Below are 22,156 nucleotides of genomic sequence, written 5' to 3'. Positions count from 1 at the left end.
TGTACATGTAGAACTGTGTAGGAGGCATGGAGAAGGTGAGGCTTCTGTAAGTGTCAAAGGTGTTGCATACAGTGCTGCACTTCTGCGTATTCTTTCATATGCTAGACTACATCTGCACAATGAGATACCTAAGCAAAGGAAACGCAAGTGATGTGATTGAGAAATGAGCAAAATAAATTGCACGTATTTCAATTACATCACCTGTGTTTCCTATCATTACGAATCACATTGTGCAGATCAAGTTTAGGTCTGTCCAGGGAAACATAGGAGGTTTGTACTTTGTTGAAGAGTGCAGTGGACATGACTCACTTCATTGGTAGACTTTCACAGATATTATCTCCTCTGTACACTTCAACAAGTGTAAATCTCATCTTGAACTCTGAGTAGGCCTCACCTCAAACAAACCTCTGGATAGGAGACATGTTATTGGCATCCTGAAGCGACACTTTTCTGAAACAAGAGCAATGCAAAAGATGCACCATGTTTTAAGATAGGCCTCACTTCATCTGCATCAAGATACTGTTAGTTTAAAATGTATATCTTTAGGACTGTGTAGGGGGCCTGGAGAAGCAGAAGCTTCTGTCAGTGTCAAAGTTGTTGAAAAACTATTTGTCCTTCAATCTTTTCCCTTGTCTTTTGTAATTTTTAAATACATGTTTTAATATTTTTCAAATGTTTGTTCTCTCTTTCACAGATTGAAAGTATAAAAACAAAAAGTGAGTAATTTAACGGCAATTATAAGGTAAATATTTTGTACTCTTTTCGTTACATTTCTATCACATTCACCTACTATTAGTTCCACTGCTTCACTTCTTTAACCCTCAGTTTCCTGCCTTTGCTACTTTCCTCATTCCTTTCTCTATTACCTACTTACTCAACTCCTTCCACTCTTTTTCTCAGTCCCTCTCTTCTCATAGTTCCTCAGTCTTGTTCACTCACTCCGTCTCTATTACTCTTAGTGTCTGTGAATTACTTTCCCACCTTTTTTTTTGGACCGCTTCCCGGGAAGTGGCCCGGTTCGCAAACCAGCAGCGTTACGGAAGTCCACCATTTTGTGTTTCGGTCGAATCAAGATACAAGATGGAGGGCAAATAATGTTCAGAATGGGTAGAAGGGGGCACGGTAGATGTATCTTGACCCCCTTGGTTTTCTGAGGGTGGCTGAGGAGGACCATAGTTCTTCACTCTTGTTCACTCTCTCTGTTTCTATTAATGTCACTGTTTCTGACTGATCAAAAAATTTTTTTTAAAAAAAGAACAGTAACTATAAGGGAAGGAAACAGACAGTTATGTTAAAAGAAAGACAGCTATAGGGAGTAAACTAAGGATACTGTTACCCGCAATCCACTGCTGATGATGTTACTGACCATGTCATGAATGATGTAATATGTGACATCATCAGCAGTGGATTGTGGGTAACAGTATCTCTTGTTTACTCCCTAGAGCTGTCTTTCTTTTCACATAACTGTCTGTTTCCTTCCCTTATACTTACTGTTCTTTTTTTTTTAAAATAATTTTTTTGGTTAGCTTCCGGTTCGCGTACCGGGTAGCGCTCCGGGGAGCGAACTAAGAGAAATAGAGGTTGGCAGAGTTCCAAATATTCTACCAATTTTTTTATAACGGGGAGGTAGTTCTGAAAAGAACTTTTTTTTTAATGTTTTTGTTTTATATTTTTTTTAGTATTTTTTGAACATTTTTTTACTTTTTTTGTATTTTCTGAACGTTTTTATATTTTTTTTGGTTTTTTTGGGGGGGGGGAAACAAAAACGATCCATTGTAAAGGGCTCAACAGGAGCAACAAAAAAAAAAGAATTTATTTTTTGGGGCGTTTCGGACAAACATTAACATGATTCTGAATAGCTCTCATAATCAAAATGATGCTACTTTCCCTGTAGCAAATGAAATCACCGCAGTGCACGCACACTTGCTTCACGTGCCCAAACAACATTTGAATGTTTGGGATCATCTCCCTCGCCTCTGGTCCCGACACCTCTGGAACAACCGATCTTCTTGCCATCGGAAGGGGATTTTGTTGCTCATCACGTAGCTGGGCAGCACTATAATTATTAGGATGCCACCTACTCATATGCCGATGCATAGTGTGATTGCCGTAACTGTATTTTTTTTCAGTTCCCCTTGACAGTCTATCACCGCATATACGGCAAAACACGTAGCGTGCATTTACTTTTTTTTGCCCCTCAGGAAATTTATAGAATTGCCAAATGTAGTTCTCTTTTCGATTATACCTCCTGGGCTCCTCTGGCAAAAACCTTGGCTCTTCCTCCTCTTCCTCCTCTTCCTGTTCTTCCTCTTCTTGTTGTAAAATTACTTCAGCAGGTGGTCCTCTCTTCTTTGGATTTGGTGGAGGTGGTGGGTTAGAACCAGCTGAAGCTACTAATGAAGCCATGTCACAATGTAAATAAAGGGTCTTTCTCTCACCAAGATGAAAGTCAGAGTGAGGAAAGAAGGAGGGGTTTTCATCATTTGGGAAAAGCAAAAGTTCTAAACCAATGAAAAGTGTTCATTTTAGATCACATGACCTAGTATTACATCATTAGGAAACCAAAAGTGAAATGAACCAATGAAAAGTGTTATTACCGAGTCACATGACCTGCTGTGTTTACGTTACGCGGTCGGCGCCGCGCCGCGGATCGCTTCCGGTTCGCGTACCGCTGCGCTTCCGGGTACGCTAACGTAGCACGTCATATGACGTATCACGCGAGAACGCGAAACGTCATGCTGACGCGACGCGTCACGATGTTGTTTTCTAACGCGACAGTTGCGCAAACGGAACGTTTACCGGTTCGCGGACCGGGTCGCGGCTCCGAATTGAGCTAACGGGAAGCTAACCGGTTCGCGTACCGGGAGCGAAACAATAAAAATAATAATAAAAAAATTGTATTAAAAACATGTAAAAAATATTTTTCGATTTAAAGAAGAATACATTGTAAAGGTTTTGATATTTGCTATTAAAAAACCATTGAAATTCACTGAAAAAACCATAGGTTATAGACCATATATAGTTAGGAATTAGCATTTACAAAACCTTGAAAATTCACTGAAAAAACCATAGGTTATAGACCATATATAGTTAGGGATTAGCATTTACAAAACCTTATTTTACTCACACAAAACCATTGAAATTCCATATATAGTTAGTTGTACTAACTATATATCGCGCACCCGCAATCCACTGCTGATCATGTCACATATTACATCATTCATGACATGGTCAGTGACATCACTGATGACATCACTGATGACATCTCAAATGACATCACTGATGACATCACTGATGACATCTCAATGACATGACTGATGACATCACTGATGACATCTCATTTGACATTACTGATGACATCACTGATGACATCATTCATGTGATAATACGATGAACTTCTTCAGACTCTAAAATAACCTTAGATACACTCAGTGTAAACAGACACTCACAGACTGTCACTCATCCATGGAGTTACTCACACACCTACTCAGTCATGCAAAGAATCAATTACACCTCCATTTCCTCAACTATACAGTTATACATACCTTACTTATTCAAACATATACTAACACATATTTACTCTCTTTTACAATCCCTGATACAAGTTCACAATGATCAATACAGCCACTCACACATTCACGGGCTCTTATGCACAGTTATTTATATATGTCAACTCTCACATGTACTGTGTTTTACATATGTTCTTACTTTGACATGTAGCACTCAGATATCCATTCACTCACCAATGCACTCAGTCAACCGCCCATACACCTGTTTCCACATGCACTTTTGAATCCATATATCTAGTGAATCAACTGCTTACACATCTATGCACAGAGTCATACACCTCCCAGCCACCCACACACACACTCAGTCTCCCATACAAATACTTGGGCAACCAATCAATAACCCATATACTTACTCATATAGCTACTGATCAACACATGCAGCAGTTTACAGAACAACAGACATAATGATGCACAAATTAAGACAGTTTACTCACTAACCCATGCACTCAGTGACACACATTTAATCACTCACTCATACAGTCAGTCACACACCTACTAAATCCTTCATCCAGACACTTATACATCCACTCATTCTTCAATATGTAAGACATTTGAGATGTCATCAGTGATGTCATTTGAGATGTCATCAGTGATGTCATCAGTCATGTCATTGAGATGTCATCAGTGATGTCATCAGTGATGTCATTTGAGATGTCATCAGTGATGTCATCAGTGATGTCACTGACCATGTCATGAATGATGTAATATGTGACATGATCAGCAGTGGATTGCGGGTGCGCGATATATAGTTAGTACAACTAACTATATATGGAATTTCAATGGTTTTGTGTGAGTAAAATAAGGTTTTGTAAATGCTAATCCCTAACTATATATGGTCTATAACCTATGGTTTTTTCAGTGAATATATATTACCTACTGGCGGTCGCCAGTAGGTATATATAGTTAGGATTTTTTCTCTATGGGTTTTTTGAAAATTCTATGTCTAATAACTTTGGCGTTTGTGGACGGAATTGGCTGAAATTTTCAGGAAAATGGCACATGTTGTTTCTGAGCAGCCCTTGAAAATTTGGGGGGGGTTCGTCAAGGGGGGGCCGAGAAAAAAGGGGGGTCCCAAAACGCGTTTTTCCCATGTTAATTTCCATAGGGCGGTTGGCCTCACTTTTAGCCCGAACGGCTGAATGGATTTGCACGAAACTTGGCAAAATTGTAGGGACTGGTAGCCCGATGTGCCTTTTGTAGGTCTCAATATATGTGTTCCAGTGGATTTTGAGAAATTAACGTTTAAAAAAAGATATATATCTGTAACAGCGGACCGGGCAGCGCTCTGGTTCGCGGACTTTTCGCGCAACGGAGCTTTGTGAAGCGAAGCTGATTGGTTCTCCGGCGTCTGTCAACATTCCAAACAGTCCGTAGCGGCCGCCATCTTGTCTCTCGGTAGGATCGAGAGACAAGAGGAGGCCAAAGCGAAGGGGCAAATGACCATAAGGGGGCATAGTACATTGTCGCTCACCCCCTAGGTTTGATGTGGAGGTTTTAAAAGGGCCCCGCGGGGCAAAAAAAAATAAAAATAATAATAATCGAACAGCTGAATGGATTTGCACGAAACTTGGCAAAATTGTAGGGACTGGTAGCCCGATGTGCCTTTGCTAGATCTCAATATATGTGCTCCAGTGGATTTTGAGAAATTAACGTTCAAAAAAAGGTATATATCTGTAACAGCGCACCGCTTCGCGTACTTTTCGCGTTACCGAGCTTTGCGAAGCGAAGCTGATTGGCTCTCCGGTGTCTGTAAACATTCCAAACAGTCCGTAGCGGCCGCCATCTTGTCTCTCGGTAGGATCGAACAGCTGAATGGATTTGCACGAAACTTGGCAAAATTGTAGGGACTGGTAGCCCGATGTGCCTTTGCTAGGTCTCAATATATGTGCTTCAGTGCATTTTGAGAAATTAACGTTCAGAAACAAGATATATATCTGTAACAGCGCTCCGCTTCGCGGAGATAAAATTATATGTGTATTACCTAGCTGTTGCTAACACCAGTTAGCGACGGCTAGTAGAAGATAGCGACCATCTTGGGCCCCACTTTGCATGTGAGTGATATTTATCACTAATGACATGCAAAGTGGGCATGCCAAGATGTTAGCGACTGGAAACAGTCGCTAACATCGCTATCTCCTATTATCAACTTTTGGAAATATTCGAGATAAGGGCGAATATCTCTAAAAGCTACCACCTGCCCTGAGCAGTTCTTAGCCATGTTATCCAATGGGAGGTGGATAACATGGCTAAGAGCATTAGCTCGGTAATGCATGAATATCGCTGAGTTTTCAGCGATATTAATGCATTGCGGTCGTTTTTTATCGTATTTCCGATAAACCTTGATAATAGCAAGGTTTATCTGCGATAATTTCTGACGGTAAAAAAATCGTTGCTAAGCATCGTTAGGGATAAATATCGCTTAACTTTGGTAATATGCCCCAACGTCTGTTAACGTTCGATTCGAAGGAAATCAGGAAGTGTTGAAAAACATTGTCTGCGCCATCTTGTCTTTTTTCAAATGCCACACTTTTGTCGTGCACGGCAGCCATTTTAGATGCCTTGACCAGACCCACTCTGTGCACGCTGTCGATCCTTAGCATGGCTCCCCACCCTCGCAAGCATCTCCCCCAGGCAGTGGTCACCCCCGCTCTCTGTCTTATGCATGGGTAATAAACCTCCCCCATCTGCGCTGCTGTTCCCTGAGAATCACACCCTGTGCCCGCCCGACACCTCCCTTTCGCCCTATTCACTACCGCACCCTCTGACACTCCTTTTCCTCTGTGTCCGATTGTCCAGGCTGGTCCTAGGGTATCAGCTAGCCCTGCAGATGTAGTTTATGGCCACAGCTGTAAAGAATCACCCCTCTTCAAAGGAGTTATAGTAGATCAAGGCCCACACTCGATGAGATCCGTCACAGCAGAAGCGTTGCTATTATCTGAAAACCATCCTGTATTGTGATTGGGGAGGGGACCGAGCCTGAAGCGGAAGATTCCAGGGATGACTCTTTGTACATCAAAGTTTTTACAATTATGTGTCACATTAAAAATATATAGCACTCCGACAAAGTAGTAAGATTATAAAACTTTAATAATTTATAAATATATACAAGAAAACAAAAATAGTAATAACATATAAACATTTTTAGGGAAAAACAACGAAGTAGCGGTCGGCTGTGCGAATAGTCCCAACGCAGCACAACGTCCAGATTTCCGGCGTGGGGCGTCGCGGGGGGTGGGTCATCAGTAGCAAACTGTTGTGCGAATAGTTCCAAGGCAGCAGAACGCGCCGAAATCTAGATGACACGAAAGTGATGTCTAGTAAGTTGCCACCCAGCAAATAACGGCATGGGGCGTCGCGGGGGGTGGGTCATCAGTAGCAAACTGTTGCGCGAATAGTTCCAAGGCAGCAGAACGATGGCACCAAGGTGATGTCCAGTAAGTTGCCGCACTGGTTTTGGTATCCTACAATGCTGCTCCGAATAACGGCGTGGAGCGCCCCGGGGGAGGCGGCGTGAACGGGCCTCTCCAGGTGGAGTCTCGTCTGTTGTAGTGGGGCGCCCCTTTACCATTTCAGTTGCCATTCCGTCCGTTTTTGGTCCACTGTGTCAAAAGCCGCAATTCAGCTGAGTTGCGCCCACTCTTGCGGTGCAGCGATAGGCGGCTGTCACAGGACTCTCAAAATGGCGGCAGGCTCTTTCCTTTTTGGGCCTGGTCCACTGAAATGGCCCTGGGACACCTTGGAAATCGGACGCTTGTCTGCTAGGTCTTGGACCTCATTCTCGAAAGCGTCCCCTCCGCCTTGAGAATTCATCAAAAGTTTTGGGGGCTCCGACTCCTGCAGGCTTCTGGTGGGGAGCGGCTGCCATGATTGCTCGCGGAATGACCACGACTGAGCTACGAGATGGTGGTGCTTTCATGCTGACGCCAGCTTCAGTCTGAAACATCCAGAAACAAGGTGGGGCTTTCATCGTTTGGGGAAAAAAAAAAGTTTTCATCCTATGAAAAGTGTTGTTTTTAGGTCACATGATCAAGCCTTCCATCATTAGGAAACCAAAAGTAAAATGAACCAATGAAAAGTTTTATAAACAAGTCACATGACCTGTTATGCGGCATAGGGTGTAAAATTAGGAGAAAATACGTTGGCACGTGAGGCGGCGTCAGTAGCGGACCGATGTGCGAATAGGCCGAAGGCAACACAACGCGCCAAGATCCGGATGGCACCGAGGTGGTGTCCAGCAAGTTGCAGCACTGGTGTGGCCATCCTACAATGCTAAAAGTCGGCGTGGGGCGCCCCGTTGGCTTGTGAGTTTGCGTCAGTAGCGGACCGATGTGCGAATAGGCCGAAGGCAGCACAACGCGCCAAGATCCGGATGGCACCGAGGTGGTGTCATAGTTGAGAGTTCTGAGCAGCGGTTGTAACACTGTCTGAAGCTTATTTGCAGCTGCTGCAGCTTCACTACGCGTCAAGATCCGGATGGCACCGAGGTGGTGTCTAGTAAGGTGCACTGGTGTGGCCATCCTACAATGCTGAAAGTCGGCGTGGGGCGCCCCGTTGGCCTGTGAGTTTGCGTCAGTAGCGGACCGATGTGCGAATAGGCCGAAGGCAGCACAACGCGCCAAGATCCGGATGGCACCGAGGTGGTGTCTAGTAAGTTGCCGCACTGGTGTGGCTATCCAACAATGCTGAAAGTCGGCGTGGGGCGCCCCGTTGGCCTGTGAGTTTGCGTCAGTAGCGGACCGATGTGCGAATAGGCCGAAGGCAGCACAACGCGCCAAGATCCGGATGGCACCGAGGTGGTGTCTAGTAAGTTGCCGCACTGGTGTGGCCATCCAACAATGCTGAAAGTCGGCGTGGGGCGCCCCGTTGGCCTGTGAGTTTGCGTCAGTAGCGGACCGATGTGCGAATAGGCCGAAGGCAGCACAACGCGCCAAGATCTGGATGGCACCGAGGTGGTGTCTAGTAAGTTGCCGCACTGGTGTGGCCATCCTACAATGCTGAAAGTCGGCGTGGGGCGCCCCGTTGGCCTGTGAGTTTGCGTCAGTAGCGGACCGATGTGCGAATAGGCCGAAGGCAGCACAACGCGCCAAGATCCGGATGGCACCGAGGTGGTGTCTAGTAAGTTGCCGCACTGGTGTGGCCATCCTACAATGCTGAAAGTCGGCGTGGGGCACCCCGTTGGCCTGTGAGATGGCGTCAGTAGCGGACCGATGTGCGAATGGGGCCAAAGGCAGCGCAACAATATTTTCTGATTTGAAGACACCACAAGGCGCTGAGATGCCAAGATCCGGATGGCACCGAGGTGGTGTCTAGCAAGTTGTGGCACTGGTGTGGCCATCGTACAATGGTAAAAGTCGGCGTGGGGCGCCCTGTTGGCCTGTGAGATGGTGTCAGTAGCGGACTGATGTGTGAATGGGGCCAAAGGCAGCGCAACAATATTTTCTACTATATTTTCGGAGTAGAAGACACCACAAGGCGCTGAGATGCCAAGATCCGGATGGCACCGAGGTGATGTGTAAGTTGCGGACCGATGTGCGAATGGGGCCAAAGGCAGCTCAACAATATTTTCTGAAGAGAATACACCACAAGGCGCTGAGATGCCAAGATCCGGATGGCACCGAGGTGATGTCTAAGTTGCGGACCGATGTGCGAATGGGGCCAAAGGTAGCGTAACAAGATTTTCTGTATGGAAGATACCACTAGGCGTTGAGATGCCAAGATTCGGATGGCACCGAGGTGATGTCTAGCAAGTTGTGCCACTGGTGTGGCCATCGTACAATGGTAAAAGTCGGCGTGGGGCGCCCTATTGGCCTGTGAGATGGTGTCAGTAGCGGACTGATGTGCGAATGGGGCCAAAGGCAGCGCAACAATATTTTCTGACTGACACCACAAGGCGCTGAGATGCCAAGATCCGGATGGCATCGAGGTGATGTCTAAGTTGCGGACTGATGTGCGAATGGGGCCAAAGGCAGCGTAACAATGTTTTCTGTATGGAAGATACCACTAGGCGTTGAGATGCCAAGATTCGGATGGCACCGAGGTGATGTCTAGCAAGTTGGTGTGGTCATCCTACAATGCTGAAACTCGGCGTGGGTCACCCCATTAGCCTGTGAGATGGCGTCAGTAGCGGACCGATGTGCGAATAGGCCGAAGGCAGCACAACGCGCCAAGATCCGGATGTCACCGTGGTGGTTTCATAGTTGAGAGGCACTTCATCTGCAGTGGGGCGCCGAGATCCGGATGGCACCGAGGTGATGTCTAGCAAGTTGCTGTACTGGTGTGGTCATCCTACAATGCTGAAATGTAGTGGGGCGCCCCTTTACCGTTTCAGTTGCCATTCAGCTGAGTTTCGGCCGCTCTTGATGCTACAGCGACAGGCGGCTGCAAGAGGACTCTCAAAATGGCGGCCTGTTCTTTGGATTTGGGCCTGGTCCACTAAAATGGCCCTGGGACACCTTAGAACTCGGACGCTCGATTTTTTTTTCCTTTCCTGTACATGCAAAAAAAGGTAAATGCCCGGTATGTTACACGCTTCATCTGCCACGATGAACTCTCCAGAGGAACCGAAAAAAAATATAGTTGTGGTAACTATACCATGCATCGTCATATGGAGAGGTGGCACCAATTAATTATAGTGCTGCATAAAAGAGAGATTTGGAGGAGAACCCCTGACCTGCTAGTACATTCATCAAAGAAGTGGCACTGAGAGCTTCAGAGGCAAGGGAAACGGTCCCAAATATTTAGAAGAACTTTGGAAAGATTAAAATGACATGTTTAGATTGTGGTAAATTAATTTCATGTGGGCAGATGAGTGTTACTCTAATAAATACAGCATATGAACATCATCATAGTCGATGGTTGGTAGAGACATTTTGACTATATCCTGGACCTGCCCGTCCTCGCCCAAAATGGCGCCGGAATAAATGGGACTCGTAACTCCTTGTTGTGTACTGGTTGCAGAACCTTGAAATCACGAGATACGTATGCAGTTTTGAAGCACATGGCGGGCGGGGACGAGAATTGATTGAATATTTCGACATCCCTATTGATATTAAGTTCTGATGTGTTATTGATTACTGTACTGTTGAAAATTCGAATTAACGTCACCCATGGTACTTGCCCGCAAATGTATATCTAGATAATTTTATTGTAACTGGCCCTGTCGTATTTTAATTATAAAATGTACGTCCACCGATTCCGTAACTGTTAGACACCTTAGTTTTTGCAACCTAATGGCCCGCCCGTTACGTTCCTCTACAGTGTAAATGTCTATTCATCATATACGATTACAGTTTGCTCCGTGGCAGGCCCACGTGGTTATAGGCTCGTATTTGTATAATGAAATTTTCACAATAAAGGTTTTTAAAAGAAAACATGGTAGTAGTGTATACATTGGTAAAGTTTTTAATAATAGTCACTGTTTTAGAATCATTAAAAGGCAAGTGAAATAAAGCAGACCAATTACATGAAGGGTAAAAGGTATAATACGAAGGAACGCAGTAAAGATAAATGGTCAAGGGCTGTTGTGTTTTCTATTCCTGCAACATAAAGTGATCGATAAGAATCTCATATTCAGGCGTATCGGCGACTAAGACAGCAGGTCGACCCTCTTTTGCTCAACGGCTCCCTCATGGGACGAAGAAACGCTCTTTTTCTCGAAAAAAGAATATATTTTACTTGCAGGACAGTTGTAAAATTTCCGGGAAAGTACATTAGCCTGGAACATTATAACATATATTTAAGAGAAAATAATGTTCGGAAGTAATTAAAAGCGTAATTTTTAGGTGATATGACCAAGGCTTTCATCATTAGAATAAGAAAAGTAAAATGAACCAATGAAAAGTTTTATTAACAAGTCACATGACTTGTTATGCTTACGTTACGCGCTGCGCGCCCCGGATGACTTCCGGATGCGCTAACGCGGCGCGTCATATGACGCATTACGCGACAACGCAGGTCCAGAATATAGTCAAAATGTCTCCACCAACCAGCGGTCGAAACACAACCCCTTTCAGCAGGCTAAATAGTTCTGTTAAATGACAACAGAAGGGACAGGCAACAAGAACCATCAGTCAAAGAGGGGAGGGATAGTTCTTCTCTACCGGGTTACATTGGGGCGCTACCGGAACTGATCGAATTGGTAGTCTACAGTGTTTCTGGATTTTTCAGACCGAAGCTGGGGTTAGCATGAGAGCAGCACCATTTCGTAGCTCCGTTGTGGCCATTCCGCAACCAATCATGGCAGCCGCTCTTTATCGTTATTTTGGGCGGGGTGGGTGGCGGAGCCGAGCTGTTTTGCAGCCATCATTGTGTGGAGTTCAGTTCATCTCACTAGTTTTGTATTTGTCATGAGGGGTTGTTCCTAATGTTTCTATTTTAGCGAGGTCAAAAAGAGATCCCATTAGTGGCCTACTGATTTTGCTCGATTCCTTTTCTTTTTTTTTACACGATTTTTCGTTATCTGCAAAGACTAAACAGAGTATTGCGACTCTGTGTTTGTTTGTAAATAGAGAATGAACCAAAGAGAACTAATTCTAAAACAGTAAATACTTGGATAACAATCAATCAAATGGAGAGAGAAGCAGGCACGACGGATTACAACGGGGGCAAAGGCCTGCGTTAACTACCTTTCACTATCTGCAAAGAGAGAGTACTCCTAATAGAAATGAGGGGGGGGGGGCACCATTCAAAGCAGATCAGTGTGCATAAACACGAAAATGTTTTCACTTACCACGTACTTGACATTCGACAGCTTATGATATTTGCTATTAAAAAACCATTGAAATTCACTGAAAAAACCATAGGTTATAGACCATATATAGTTAGGAATTAGCATTTACAAAACCTTGAAAATTCACTGAAAAAACCATAGGTTATAGACCATATATAGTTAGGAATTAGCATTTAAAAAACCTTATTTTACTCACACAAAACCATTGAAATTCCATATATAGTTAGTTGCACTAACTATATATCGCGCACCCGCAATCCACTGCTGATCATGTCACATATTACATCATTCATGACATGGTCAGTGACATCACTGATGACATCACTGATGACATCTCAAATGACATCACTGATGACATCACTGATGACATCTCATTTGACATCAATGACCACATCACTGATGATATCATTCATGTGACAATACAATGCATCTCCTCACATTTTAATATAACCTCTGTTTCACCCAGTGTTAAATACAGAGTATAATTTTTGAAACCATTGACACACCAATACTAGTTACTACATACGTACTCACTGATTCCTACGTCTACAAACACATTCACTCATTCACCCATACAATCATTCATACATACAATCACTCATCTTTACAACACTATCATATGCACTCATACACCTATACAGACACTCACACTCTGCCACTCATCCATGGAGTTACTCACACACCTAGTCAGTCCTGTAAAGAATCAATCACACTTCCATTTTCTTGTCTATACAGTTAAACATAGAGCACCTTACATTTTCAAACATATAGTAACACATACTTACTTTCTTATACAATCATTGATACAAGTACACATTGATCTGCACAGAGTCACACACCTCCCAGCCAGCCACACACACACTCAGTCTCCCATACAAATACTTGGACAATCAATCAATAACCCATATAGTTAATCATATAGCTACTGATCAACACATGCAGTAGTTTACAGAACAACAGACATAATGATGCACAAATTAAGACAGTTTAGTCACTAACCCATGCACTCAGTGAGACACATTTAATCACTCACTCATACATTCAGTCATGCACCTACTAAATCCTTCGTCCAGACAGTTATACATCTACTCATTCTTCAATATCTAAAACATATTTAAACTTTACAGAAACACACAGTCACTGGATGATGTCATCAGTGATGTCATCAGTGATGTCATTTGAGATGTCATCAGTGATGTCATCAGTGATGTCACTGACCATGTCATGAATGATGTAATATGTGACATGATCAGCAGTGGATTGCGGGTGCGCGATATATAGTTAGTGCAACTAACTATATATGGAATTTCAATGGTTTTGTGTGAGTAAAATAAGGTTTTTTAAATGCTAATTCCTAACTATATATGGTCTATAACCTATGGTTTTTTCAGTGAATATATATATAGATATATATATATATATATATATATATATATATATATATATCTATATATATATATATTCACAGAAAAAACCATAGGTTATAGACCATATATAGTTAGGAATTAGCATTTACAAAACCTTGAAAATTCACTGAAAAAACCATAGGTTATAGACCATATATAGTTAGGAATTAGCATTTAGAAAACCTTATTTTACTCACACAAAACCATTGAAATTCCATATATAGTTAGTTGCACTAACTATATATCGCGCACCCGCAATCCACTGCTGATCATGTCACATATTACATCATTCATGACATGGTCAGTGACATCACTGATGACATCACTGATGACATCTCAAATGACATCACTGATGACATCACTGATGACAACATCCAGTGACTGTATTTTTCTGTAAAGTTAAAATATGTCTTGAGTGGATGTATAAGTGTCTGGATGAAGGATTTAGTAGGTGCATGACTGACTGTATGAGTGAGTGATTAAATGTGTCTCACTGAATGCATGGGTTAGTGACTAAACTGTCTTAATTTGTGCATCATTATGTCTGTTGTTCTGTAAACTGCTGCATGTGTTGATCATTAGCTATACGAGAGGCTATATGTGTTATTAATTGGTTGCCCAAGTATTTCTATGGGAGATTGAGTTTGTGTGGGGGTGGCTGGAAGGTGTGTGACTCTATGCATAGATGTGTGAGCAGTTTATTAACTAGGTGTATGAGTTCAAGAGTGCATGTGGAAACAGCTACATGGGCAGTTGACTGTGTGCATGAGTGTATTGATGAGTGAATGGATATCTCAATGCTACATGTCATAGTAAGTACATATGTAAAACACAGTACATGTGAGAGTTGGCATATATAAATAACTGTGCATGAGAGCCACTGAATGAGTGAGTGGTTGTATCGATCATTGTGAACTTGTATCAGGGATTGTATAAGAGAGTAAATATGTGTTAGTATATGTTTCAATAAGTAAGGTGTGTTTAACTGTATAGTTGAAGAAATGGAGGTGAGATTGTTTCTTTGCATGACTGACTGGGTGTGTGAGTAACTCCATGGATGAGTGGCAGTGTGTGAGTGTCTGTATACACTGAGTGTATCTAAGGTTATATTAGAGTCTGAAGAGGTTTATCGTATTAGCACAAGAATGATGTCAAATGAGATGTCATCAGTGATGTCATCAGTGATGTCATTTGAGATGTCATCAGTGATGTCATCAGTGATGTCACTGACCATGTCATGAATGATGTAATATGTGACATGATCAGCAGTGGATTGCGGGTGCGCGATATATAGTTAGTGCAACTAACTATATATGGAATTTCAATGGTTTTGTGTGAGTAAAATAAGGTTTTCTAAATGCTAATTCCTAACTATATATGGTCTATAACCTATGGTTTTTTCAGTGAATTTTCAAGGTTTTGTAAATGCTAATTCCTAACTATATATGGTCTATAACCTATGGTTTTTTCTGTGAATTTCATTGGTTTTTTAACAGCTAATATCTGTAGCTGTAAAATGTATTCTTCTTTAAATCCAAAAATATATTTTATATGTTTATGAATAATTTTTTTTTAAAATATTTTTTTTTCTTCGTTCCCGCTTCGCGAATCGGGAAGCTTCCCGTTAGCTGACCTTGATGCCGCGAAATAGACCGCGAGCCGGTAAACGTTTCTTTACCGCAAGTGCCGCGTTAGAAAACAACATCGTGACGCCTCCCGTCCGCATGACGTTTCACGTTGTCGCGTGATACGTCATATGACGTGCTACGTTAGCGAACTGGTACGCGAAGCGAGTCGCAAAGCGCAGGTTTCTGGAAGCAAACCGGGAGGCCCTGCAAAGCGCTTAACGTAAACACAGCAAGTCATGTGACTTGGTAATAACACTTTTCATTGGTTCATTTCACTTTTGGTTTCCTAATGATGTAAGACTAGGTCATATAATCTAAAATGAACACTTTTGATTGGTTGAGAACTCTTGTTTTTCCCAAATGATGAAAATCCCTCCTTCTTTCCTCACTCTGACTTTCATCATTGTGAGAGAAAGACCCTTTGTGATCACTGAGCAATGGCTTCTTTAGTAGCTTCAGCTGGTGCTTCCCCACCACCTCCACCACATCCAAGGAAGAGTGGACCACCTGCTCAAGTTCTAATTCAACAAGAAGAAGAAGAAGAGGAACAGGAGGACGAGCACGAAGAGAGGCAGTTTTTGCCTGAGCAGCCCAGGACGTCTCACCGGAAAGAAAACTTCATTTGGCAATTTTTTAAAATTCCCAAAGGTCAGAAAAAAGTAAATGCAAGATACGTAACTTGCCTTATATGTCAAGATAGACTGTCCAGAGGGACCGACAAAAAATACAGTTTCGGAAACTACACAATGCATCGCCATATGACTAGGTGGCATCCTAACAACTACAGTGCTGCACAGTTTCGGAACGACCTAGATAATCTCCCTATTATGGCCAGAAGATCTGTTGTACCGGAAGTAACGGGACCAGAGGGCAGGGAGATGGTGCCAAATATACAAATGAGATTTGGTGATGTAAAACACATCTGCGCATTTTGCGATGGATTCATTTCCTACGGAGAAAAAAGCATCACTCTGATCAACAGAGCTATTGACTATCATATGCAAGTTTGTCCGAAACGCCCAAAATAATAAATACTTCTTTTTTTTGTTTTGTTGCTCCTGTTGAGCCCTTTACAATGAATCGTTTTCATTGCCCCCTCCAAGAAAAACCCAAAAAAATATAAAACTGTTCCGAAAAATTCAAAAACAGTAAAAAAATGTTCAGAAAAATAAAAAAAAAAGTTCTTTTCAGAACTACCTCCCCGTTATTAAAAAATTGGTACAATATTTGGAATTGTGCCAACCTCTATTTCTCTTAGTTCGCTTCCTAGTTCGCTCGCTGGTACGCGAACCGGAAGCGAACCAAAAACAGTAAGTATAAGGGAAGGAAACAGACACTTATGTTAAAAGAAACACAGCTATAAGGGAGTAAACTAGAGATACCATTACCCGTAATCCACTGCTGATGATGTCACATATTACATCATTCATGACATGCTCAGTGACATCATCAGCAGAGGATTGCGGGTTTTTTGGCAACATGCCTTATCCACGGTTTAATAACGCTGCCTTTTGCTTTATATAAGTTTTCAAATTGTATGAAATATATACCAATAGGTCGTTATGAACCTTTAGGTAGTGCTTTTCTTCATGAGGTCTGGTCGCTTCCATACACATACAGATGTTTCAAAGATGATCAAGAAGTTTATCTGAATGGAGAGGAATGCACTGAGACGCCAGATCATTCACTAATGTGTAGGCACATACAGTTACACGGTTCATGCAACAAACACCGACCAAATATGGCTTGCGTGTTGCAAGGCACGCCAGTTCCTGCTATCATCCCCACGTTCAAGTTGTTGGAAAATGGTAGTTATTTGATGCTCAATAATGAAGATTGTTCTGAGTTAATTAAAAGTATTCCTTTTATCGTAACAGTAAGTGAACGGGTTATTTGCTGCAGAAATGTTCTATTTCCTCCCACACATGAACATAGGGAGTTTTCAATCTGGCCACAAATACCAACCTTGGGACACGTTTCAACGGCATGGCAAGAATAAGAGCTCTTTTGTCTCAGAGAGAGGTGGCCATGAGTTCGGCCCGTGAAACTTTCGTACTTCACATAGCGAACACCCATACAGAGGTGCACACCCTTTTCAATTCAGATTTGCCTTTCAATTTCAGCAACATGTTTCCGACTATCTTTAACGCATCCTCCACAAAGTCCCTGGCACACTTTTTTAAAGTTGTTACCAGTGGTCTCGTGACTTCATTTGAGAAAATCTTTGGAGTCATCCCTGCTTCCTTTCATTGTATTTTCTGCACTCTGGTTCGTAGATTGGCATTTTTACTTGCATTACCAGCGGACGCTCTTGTGCTTTTTTACATTTTTAAATATGGATGTCCCTCCTATGCAACCTCCGACCCTGCAGCTGCTGACACTGTTCCGCAATCGCATGCTAGAATATTATGGCACAATGCCGTTGGCGATATTAAGCACGGCATATGGATTATCTTTTCGGTTCTCCTACTTCACCTGTGTCCAGCCTGTATTTCACTGCCTGACCTGTGATTTCGATTGGGCCATTGATTTGTGTCTCTGCGGACCGGTTTCTCCTGACGTCGACTTTAATCAGCTGATGACTCCTATCATTACTCACGAGTTGGTTTGTCCTGGCGAAAGGATTATGGCTGTGGCATTGATGCATGGACTACTTGGTCCCTGGAATTTACTGGCGGCAGCACAGTCTTTCTTGGAACAGAGCTTTCTTGAAAACCCACCGAGCTGTCCTCTGATGGTGATAGAGGATCCGGTGCTGGGAGAGCACGTATGTTCTTTTCCGCTTTTAAATTGGATGGCTGAACTGTTTTCGGATGAAGACGGTGACTTCCTATTGGAGGCTGTTGCAGCTTATTTTGCATACACAGTTATGTCATAGACCTTTTTCATGTTTGATATGCTGAGTACTAGCATTTCATTGACAATTCATTGACTTATTTGTCAAGTTTTTATTATTTACCTTGCCTATTGGCTTAAGACTCGATAAAGTACTTGGCTGTTTTATTTTTCTTTAGCATTAAATTTTCCTAGTTTTTAATGCTTTACCTTGCGGACCGTCCACATATAAACTTGCAATCTGCTCTCATGAGATGGCACTTCTATTATCTTATTCAGTTCGTTTCCGGAACATGAGGAGGTGTCATCTAGGTCCTGGATATCTTTACACCGTGTTAAGTTAGCATGGGCTCATTACCGGTTTAAACGCCATTTTTCCTTTTTTGCAACTTCTGCACACGACACTTAGTTGTTGCTTTAGCTTTCCACCTAGTAGTTCATCGTGGTTTACATGAGAATAATATGTTATTGGTCTACTATCTGCTTTACTTGTTAAACTATATCTGTACAGCGAGTGCTAAAGTTTCAAGAACAACACGATACAGAATTGTTATGAGGTCTGATCTCCACGACTTCATACTCATAACATAAGTGCAACTTCTGCCAATTCTGGGCATGAGGCGGGTTTTATATTGCTTTGCCGAACACACATACACAACAGTTGATGCGGTTCACATGAAGAGAGAGCTGGTGTATGCTGATGTGATTCCTTCAAATCTAAGACACTAAAGTATGGGCACGCCCTAAACCAACACAAAGAGACCTTCTTAGCAAATAATATAATATGTGTATTAGGGAGGGTGAGATATAAGCAGCCGCGGGCCGTGGAGGGAGTTACGATGGGGCAGGGAGGCGGGGAGGGGGAGAAGCAGGGTGGAGCCCTCTCTACCTTGCCCCTCCCCCTCCCCGCCTCCCTGCCCCACCGTAACTCCCTCCACGGCCCGCGGCTGCTTATAAGTGTTGCTAACTCTTATTCATTTACAGCATGTTAACATACTGTCACCATTCGCTTTTTATGTACTAGTAACTATGCTGGTAATTTTGCTACTGATAATATGTGTACTTGTATTCTCCACCCTGCTTCTCCCCCTCCCCGCCTCCCTGCCTCACCGTAACTCCCTCCATGGCCCGCGGCTGCTTATAAGTGTTGCTAACTCTTATTCATTTACAGCATGTTAACATACTATCACCATTCACTTTTTATGTACTAGTAACTATGCTGGTAATTTTGCTACTGATAATATGTGTACTTTTATTATCTAAGGTACTACGCCTGAGAAGACGGCATTAGTAAATAAACATTTCAAGTACACATCTGTTCTTCTTAACTCCATGTTCTGGTTTCTAAGAAATCTATAACGACCGACTGTTCATGAGTTCCACGTATCCTGAGGTACTATAAGTTCATATTCTGGATTGTCTAAACATTGAGAGTTTGTTATATCCAATGTGACACTGTACCTAGCTTGCTAAGGAGTTTTTGATTACTAACGTGAGTTTTGGGACACCCTAATTCGCCGAGGTTCCAATCCTCTGTCCACAGTTCTGTGTGAGAACAGAAACCCTGCGACAGGGGCACCCCCGACCCTTGCTGGAGCTTCATCACACTTGCGATACAACTCCAGCAATGCATTCGCCGAGGTTCCAATCCTCTGTCCACAGTTCTGTGTGAGAACAGAAACCCTGCGACAGGGGCACCCCCGACCCTTGCTGGAGCTTCATCACACTTGCGATACAACTCCAGCAATGCGCCACCTTTACGGCACAGATACATCACGCATCTGTGCTGTTTTTGCCCCATGATGCGCCGCATTGTAAATGCAGCACACCATAGGTGACGGAACAGCGGCACAAAATGACTAACACATCCCTGGTGATGTGCCAGTCATCATAAATGTATCCCTATGCTTCTTATCTTGTTAGAGATGAACCGCCATATGTATCATCAAAGTTATTTGCATTTCCTAAATAGCGAACTTTAAGGAATAAATAGCGATTCTTTACCATTCCTAGTTTGCGATGAGCTATTTGCTAATTAGCCGAATGTAGCCCAATGAAGCCCAATGTAGCCCAATGTAGCCCAAAGATGGCCGCCAGACACACAAAAAAACAAATGTAGCCCAAATATCAGCCAGATGTAGCCCAACTATAGCCCAGTGACAGAATGACCAATCAGCTTCGCAAACCTCCGTTACGCGAAGCGGAGCGCTGTTACAGATATATATCTTTTTTTGAACGTTAATTTCTCAAAATCCACTGGAGCACATATATTGAGACCTAGCAAAGGCACATCGGGCTACCAGTCCCTAATATTTTGCCAAGTTTCGTGCAAATCCATTCAGCCGTTCAATTATTATTATTATTATTTTTTTTGCCCCGCGGGGCCCTTTTAAAACCTCCACATCAAACCTAGGGGGTCAGCGAGGATCTACTATGCCCCCTTATAGTTATTTCCCCCTTTGTTTTGACCTCCTCTTGTCTCTCGATCCTACCGAGAGACAAGATGGCGGCCGCTACGGACTGTTTGGAATGTTGACAGACGCCGGAGAACCAATCAGCTTCGCTTCACAAAGCTCCGTTGCGCGAAAAGTCCGCGAACCAGTGCGCTGCCCGGTCCGCTGTTACAGATATATATCTTTTTTTAAACGTTAATTTCTCAAAATCCACTGGAGCACATATATTGAGACCTACAAAAGGCACATCGGGCTACCAGTCCCTACAATTTTGCCAAGTTTCGTGCAAATCCATTCAGCCGTTCGGGCTAAAAGTGAGGCCAACCGCCCTATGGAAAACTCAATGTTAAAAACACGTTTTGGGACCCCCCTTTTTTCTCGGCCCCCACTGGACGAACCCCCCCCAAATTTTCAAGGGCTGCTCAGAAACAAAATGTGCCATTTTCCTGAAAATTTCAGCCAATTCCGTCCACAAACGCCAAAGTTATTAGACATAGAATTTTCAAAAAACCCATAGAGAAAAAATCCTAACTATATATACCTACTGGCGACCGCCAGTAGGTAATATATATAGATATATATCTATATATATATATTACCTACTGGAGGTCGCCAGTAGGTATATATAGTTAGGATTTTTTTCCTATGGGATTTTTGAAAATTCTATGTCGAATAACTTTGGCGTTTGAGTATGGAATTGGCTGAAATTTTCAGGAAAATTGAACATTTTGTTTCTGAGCAGCCCCTGAAAATTTGGGGGGGTTTCGTCAAGGGGGGGCCGAGAAAAAAGGGGGGTCCCAAAACGCGTTTTTAACATTGAGTTTTCCATAGGGCGGTTGGACTCACTTTTAGCTCGAACGGCTGAATGGATTTCCACAAAACTTGGCAAAATTGTAGGGACTGGCAGCCCGATGTGCCTTTGCTATGTCTCAAGATATATGCTCCAGTGGTTTTTACGAAAACTAACTTTGAAAAATATATATTGGGCTACATTGGGCTATATATATGTTGGAGCCCAAATGTAGCCCAATGTAGCCCAAAGATGGCCACCAGAGACAAAAGAGCCCAAATGTAGCCCAAATATCAGCCAGATGTAGCCCAACTATAGCCCAGTGACAGCATGTCCCAGAGTGTTCTAAAGAACAACTAGAGCGCTAACAGTCTTACTTATGACAAAAGTATGGCACACCTGAAGTCATCTTGATTGGAATAAAGTGTTAACACTTAAAACATTTAATTTGCAAAGGAACAAAATGAGGGGTTTCATTTTGCCATAGAAATGTTATATATTACCTACTGGCGGTTGCCAGTAGGTATATATAGTTAGGATTTTTTTGAATAGGGATTTCTGAAAATTCTATGTTGAATAACTTTGGCGTTGATGGACGGAATTGGCTGACATTTTCAGGAAAATGGCATATTTTGTTTCTGAGCGTCCCCTGAGTGTTTGGGGGGGGTTTCGTCAAGCGGGGGCCGAGAAAAAAGGGGGGTCCCAAAACGTGTTTTTAACATTGAGTTTTCCATAGGGCGGTTGGAC

This window comes from Lissotriton helveticus, chromosome 2_2 (assembly GCF_964261635.1).
Source record: "Lissotriton helveticus chromosome 2_2, aLisHel1.1, whole genome shotgun sequence".
Lineage (NCBI taxonomy): Eukaryota > Metazoa > Chordata > Amphibia > Caudata > Salamandridae > Lissotriton > Lissotriton helveticus.
This window is presented reverse-complemented; position numbering follows the sequence as displayed.